Source organism: Rhipicephalus sanguineus, chromosome 2 (assembly GCF_013339695.2).
Source record: "Rhipicephalus sanguineus isolate Rsan-2018 chromosome 2, BIME_Rsan_1.4, whole genome shotgun sequence".
NCBI classification, from domain to species: domain Eukaryota; kingdom Metazoa; phylum Arthropoda; class Arachnida; order Ixodida; family Ixodidae; genus Rhipicephalus; species Rhipicephalus sanguineus.
The window spans coordinates 20,121,839-20,128,839 of NC_051177.1; positions in this window are offsets into that span (position 1 = coordinate 20,121,839).

Here is a 7,001-nt window from a genome sequence, read left to right on the forward strand (position 1 = left end):
CTTCTGCGCTAATACGTTAGGTGAATATTTGGTAGATAACCGGCCGACCTCTCCGCCCTTTTGTAAATAAATTCTCGCTCTCTTGGTAGATAACCCACTCATTATGCTGAGATTGAAGGAATACAATGCTGCATTTATTCATATTCTTTTCCAAGTGTTTGCTGCCACGCCGTGTTCTTCTCTTTTCTTTTTTTTGTGTTTATTCCATATTTATTTTGTTTCATTTGTTTCCTGGTTGCGTCCTTCTGATTTTCTTGCTGGTTATTTCGGACCCAATTTATTGGACATTGTAGTCCCTTAATAAATATGAGTGGAAGAGCTATCGGAAGGCAGAGGCAGAGAAATTGCACATAACAATGGCTGGCCCGAGAAAAAAGAAGCTTGGTTGGGCTAGCTGCGTGCATCGGCACGGCTTTCACTGCGACGATTCATATTTGAAGAAACTCAACGAAGACTAAGAAGAGAAGGAACACACACACAGCGCTGCAGCGCTGTGTGTGTTTCTGCTCTTCGTAGTCTTCGTTTTTCTGCCCGCTGAGTTTCTTCAAATATGAATACGCACCAACTCGCCCAACTTGCTATCTTGTTTCACTGCGACGAATATCGAGGACGGTGGTAGATTACACGCTTCGTGTGGAATGCTAGGTAAGTAAAAAAAAAAGTACGCCTTGGCACGAGAAACTCTGGTATGCTGGAGAGTGCGAATGGAAAACTACGGAGCAAAAAACAAAACGGCACGAGTTCTTCTTCTGTTTTTTTTTTTTTAGTGGACACCGGTTGAAATCTTGCCCAGTTGAAACGTTACCGTTTGACGCGTTGTGGAAGTTGGCTCGCGGAGTTGTCTCAATGCGCGAAAGTTTAGGTTGTGTTAAGGTGGGCTAGAGGGCAAGATTAGGTTGCACTGTGCTTGGCTGATTATTTCACAAAGTATGTGCTGCCTGAAGGGATCATTAGGCAGCCGGCCACTCGTTGCACGAAGCTGTTCGTATGTGCGATTGAATGAATGCTTATTGTATTCGGCAGAAGAGTCATGGTGTTGGGCCTGTTGGTACATAGCGTGAAAACGAGGAACCCAGCCTTCAATAGACACGTACACGAGAAGAAAGACGACCACACACGCTGGGCAGCAGCAGTACTGATTTGCGTTCACTAAGACGATGGCATTTACGATAAGTAGAAAGCGCACTGAAGAATGCAGAATATTGAATTATATTTTCAATATGGCTCAAGCAACGCATATAATGAGGCCGTATACACTACGGCTATACGCTCAGCTTTCGGATGGGCGGTGGGGGAGCATTAGTGCATCGAGTGAAAAGAAAGAGATGGCATTCGCCTTCGAGTCGTTTTGGGCGAATCCATAATGGACCCGGTGAGTCATTATTATTATTATTATTATTATTATTATTATTATTATTATTATTATTATTATTATATTATTATTATTATTATTTCAAACACTTGACGAATGAACTCACGTCAAATGCAAATACGTAATACGTTTAAAGGGCCCCTTATGGGTATTATAGTGCCTAGAATATTTCTAGGCACTATATGGGTATTAATGGGTATAGACGGATTTGTCTAAGCTTCGTTCTTTCGGCTCCGTTTGGCTCCGTGTGGCCTGCAGCCGCTTTCTCGCAATACGAAGTTCAGCAAACATTCAAAAGTTTTACTTCACCACCTTGACCTTTTTAGGCTCACCAAACGAACGCCAAAGTACAGCAATAAACAAAGCCACAAGTGCGTTCGAAGTGGCAAGCACGAGAATTAGGCAAATACGTGTACTGCGCATCATTCTCATGGTGGCTGAACGATCGCGGAGCCAGGGTTCCCTCTAGTAAATATTGTAGGAAACTCTGTGGCACAAGCAACGAGTGACATTCTTGTACCTCTTCCAAGCACTTCCGGTCGAGCACTTACTTCCGGTATTCCGAATTGAGAAGTCATCTAAGAAATAAAACTGGTACAAGATCGATGATTCTGGATAAAGTTAAGAGTTATATTGGATAGATATAATATCGCAGCATAAGTTTACTAAAGGCAAGGGCCAGTTAACTGACAGGGTAATTAATGAGAATTGAATGAGTTCAATAAAAGAGCAGACGGTTATCTTGTGAGCAGCTGGGATCGTTGCGGCACCTGGTGGAGCAGATATCAGCCACGCAATTGTTTCTACGTGGCCTCTGAGATCCGCTATGTCAGCGCGACGAAACAGACACCCAAGGAATACATCAAGGCACGCCAACGCCGATGCCGAACGCAGTGCAGTCTAAAGCCCGAACCATATAGAGCGTTTTTGCCAGCGTTTCCTGGCGTTGCGTCCCTCGGCGTCGTCGCATCAACGCCGTCAGAGAGGGCGGCAAACCATATGAAGAGCGTTAGCTCAGCGTCACACAGTGTGACCAGAGGGAATGAACCTGACACCTCGTAAAGCAGTTGTACAGTTTCCGTCAATGGATCAACAATTGATATATTCCTGATTATAGCTTTTATGTCTCATTAGCAGTTCTGTGGTGCAGAAAACGAGTCACAGTGACACAACGCCATCGAAAAGTTTTTTTTTTTTATTTGACTTGTAGCGCCAGCTATTGGCATTAAGAAGAAGCACAAACTTGTAATATATGGCCTCTGAGCTTGAAGCTGCCGTACATCTTTGAGGCCACGTATTCGGACAATACACTCATTCCTGCTAAGCCTACCGATGAACTTGAGTACGGCACTCGGAAAGACTTCAAAGATATCACGATCGCTTTGCTGTCGAAGCTTCTAGGGAACAAGCTAAGTCAAATACAAGCATCAGTTGAGAACTTAAGGGCCACACAGTGCACGGCGACGACTTATTAGATCCGAGGCGGGCGGCAGCCATCTTGGCAGCAGCGATGACGCCGTTACGTAGCGGAAGTCGCTGCCAGCCGCACGCTGATTGGTTCTGCGTCCATCGAACTGCTTCCGGCGTCGACGCTGCCGCCCGTGATGTCTGGATCGTCCAGAGGTGGACGTCTCGGCCACCGTCACCGGTAGCGTCGACGTCGAGGGACGCCGGCGTACGAAACGCCGGGAAAACGCCGGCAAAAACGCTCTATATGGTTCGGCCTTAAAGGCCTGACCACACGTACGCGTTGCAGCGAGTCAGCGCGTCACCTTTTGACGCGGCGCTGTGCCCTCTCCCTATGAAGATAGAGGGCGCGCAGTAGCTGCGCGCACCTCTCTCTCCATAGGGAGAGGGCGCAGTGCCGCGTCAAAAGGTCACGTGCTGACACGCTGCAACGCGTACGTGTGGTAAGGCCTTAAGAAAGTCTCTAAGTCACGTGACATCAACTACCATATTTCTTAGCATAATACAAGCACTCGTAAGCACTGACAAATGCTGGTTGGTGTTGGCTAAATGAATGCTATGATGGCTTAATTATGTTGGTTGATCGTTGTTGTAAACTAGCGCTGTCGTCATTCAATCTTACTCCACTGTTATAGTTGCTGCGATTTTTTTTCAGAATAACTTTATATTCAGGACACTGAGACAGAGCGCCCTTTGCTGACTGTACTTATCTCCAAGCCCATGCGCAAGACAAACGTATCAATGTACCAATATTATTAATAATTACAGCCACGACTATTCACGCTATGCTTTTTCTCAAAGTTGCACTAGTCTCTATCCCCACCGAAGAGAACCTGAATGGCAAAAAAGTGGCGCTTTCGCGCACGTTTGCTTAAAACCGTATTCGTTATTTCGCGCAGTTTATTTTCATAATGCAAGCGTAACAACTAACTCGTCCAACTTTCCAACCTTTTGCTTGAATGAATTAATGTAACCGTTATTCCATCCCTTTGCTTAAAAACGTCACGTAGGCAAGAGAGGAAAGGAGGAAATAATGAAAAAATTAGGAAGGAGTATGACTTGAGGCATCGAGAGGAAAAGGGGGCGGGTGTTGAGGTGAGGAAGACATCTATGTTTCTGCAGTGCACGGCTCAATGCCTGTGCAGAGAGGGAAGCGGGAAGGAAGATGATAGGTGAACGAGAGAAGGATTAGGGCGAAGGTGGGCTTTCAAGGGAGACAAGGCATTAAATAGACGCTCGAGATGCTTGCCTGGTCATGCACTTGTCTACAGTGAACGTTTGCGTTTCATATGAGCTTTTATGGGCCCGTGGCAACATTGCACCCAACAAAGTGTTTGCAACTGCATCCCGCCGCTGTTACGGTTAACACAACATGGCCGTTCCGCGCCTCCCACCCCGCGTGAGGTAACACGTCACGGCAACTTGACGTGATGATAGTGCGCTGCTATATTTACCCCCCACGTTAACACAACGCTGAACTGTTTATTAAAAAGAAACGCGTTTCAAGAATCATGCCGTATAGCTGAACTTGCGAAGCAATGAGGAGAATCAATGGCTAATTTGAAAAACTGCGAGGAAAAAAAAAACAGTTGTCGACGAAAACGTAGTTTCACAGCAAATCTAGCGGATGGAGGTCGCAACTTCGTCTGGCGAACATTACTTGAAAAGGGGCGTTTAGAGAGGAAGCCTCCGGCCAGTGTCTCATCCAGTGATTAATCCAGTGATTTCAAATGTGACTTAACGCATATGGGTGCTATTCTGGACATTGTGAAATTCCTCGATGTTGTCGAATTTCGCCACTGGTCGACTCTCATTGGCCCAGAGGGCTGCTACGGCCTCATTGATTGGGTTAAAATACCGACATTACGAAATTTGACAAGATGGCGGAATTTGACAGAGTCCAGGATAGCACCCAGAAAGTCGTGGATAGTGTGAAAGCTAGTTCTTAAAGGGACACTAAAGAGCAAAACGATTTTTCTCGCATTAGTAAAGTAGTCTTCCACGATACCAAAAACGCCACGCTTGCTGCGAAAAGACGCTTAATAAGCGAAAAAACGCACAAAAAGAAAATACAGGTGGTGACGCCACCTTGGAATTCCCGCACTATTTGCCGTGACGTCACATATTTTTGACGGCGCCTGCTTGGGCCTACGTGGTTTCTAATCGGTTAAATCGAAGTACATTGTCCTCTGAGGGGGCCAGAGACTTGACATAACGAGTTTGTAGAAATTTCGTCGAGCCAGTGGCGCCAAATTACGTCTTTGATATCTTTTACGTCACGAATTACAAAGTTCGGCGCGAAATTTAAGAATGAAGCTTTGAACTTTGTTTTCTCCTCTAATAATAAACCTATGGTGGTGAAATAAACTACACAAGAGTTCTCTGAGCACACTTTATCAATCTAAACCAATTCATTGTTTCTCTTTAATGTCCCTTTAAGGAAGCCTGGAAAAAATGTAGGTCATAGTAGAAACTATGAACTGACCTACATCGCACTATAATTATCCGAGATGCGCAGTAGCTTTAGAAGTAAGCGCCAGGTCATCTAGGGGGAAAACAATGAACTGAAAATTGAAGGGACTATTTTGTTTGAATATCCCGCACTCCGAGAGCTTTCTACTCTCGCATGATAGATGGCGCAGGTTGTCAACAACTCTCCTTGAGCAGCAAAGTAGCTTTTTTTCTTTTTCCGTTAACGCTCGAGCTTCTCACGTGCATGGAAAGCACCATTTGCGGAAAAGCCAACTTCACGAATGTGTCTGCGCTTCCTTCTGCAGCCGCGCAACAAGTTAGTAGCCTGGCAGTGTTGCGTGTGTCGCGTGATAGGTGCAGGTTGGTGCAGTTTCGCGTTGCTTTTCGTTTTTGTTATTGAACCCACACGATGTAATCGCCACTTTTTCGTTTTGAAAGGTCTGTCCTCGTATGTACCCTAGCATGCGTCAAATGAACTTGCGATTTGGCAGGCCAACGTCAAAAAGAGTGAAATAGCGCCGAAGAAGCAGAGAACACGGACGGCACTGTGTAGCCTGTGTGGTCCTATCCCTAGTAGCACCAAATGTTGGCACAACGTTGCCGCCACATTGAGGAAGTTGCTTCAACGTTCTGGCAACATTACGTGCTACTATACCTGGCGGCAACTTTCTGTGGCAGTACAGCCAAGGCTACGGAGCCGAAGCACACACTTCTTTACTACGCTGCTGCATGTAGTCCGAGAACGCACCCAACAGTCCGTTGTGTGCAGCTTGTGGCTCCTGTGAAACACTTGAGCATCTTATATTGCACTGTCCCGCGTTTGTTACGCAGCGGGCTTTGCTGATTAAGGAATATAAATTCCTCGGATTTAAGTTCGGGACAATGGACGATTACCTCTTTCCGAGAGGTTGTGTATCTCGACGCGACCAGGCCCATCGAACTCTGCTGACCTTCATGGACCAAACAGATCTGGCCACCCGTTTATACGCGTTTCTTTTCTTTTTTGTGTTTGTGTGTGTGTTCCCCTATTTTTTACCAACTCTTCATCAATTTTTTTTTACTTTCCTATCTTCTTTCTTCTTCCCTCCTCCTGAAAGAGTAGGCAGGCGTTGTGCCCCTCTAGGTGGCAGTTGCCAGCTTGCTGCTCTCTTCCTCATTTCTCTGTGCTCTTGTGTATCTGCGTATGCAAATCAAATAAATAAATATATGAATAAATAAATTAAATAAATAAATAAATAAATAAATAATAAATAAATAAGACAACAAAATCATGCTTTAGCTTACCGCCACGACATTCGAAACTGATGAAAGACGGTATCACAACTTCCTGCGTTCCGGATTAATTAACTAAAAACTCAAGAAATGTAAAAAAAGAAGGCAAATTCGCATTAGGGGTGCCAAGCTTGAAGGAAGTGCGGAGCTGGGCAGCCTTCATTCTTTCTTGCCCTCTTTCTTTTTCTCTCATCTTTCTGTTTTTGCTATGCATTTTTGTCTCTGTTCGTTTCTATTTCTCTCTCTCTCTCTCTCCCTATGTATTTCTTCCTCTTTCTCGCTCTTTCTATCTTTTTTTCAGTTTCTTCACTTTCTATCTACTTCTCGCTTCCTCTTTCTTTCTATGACTTTCTCTCTCTGCTTTTTTGATTCTCTGTCTTCATTTCTTTCCTTCTCTTTCTGTCGTTCTTCCCGTTAA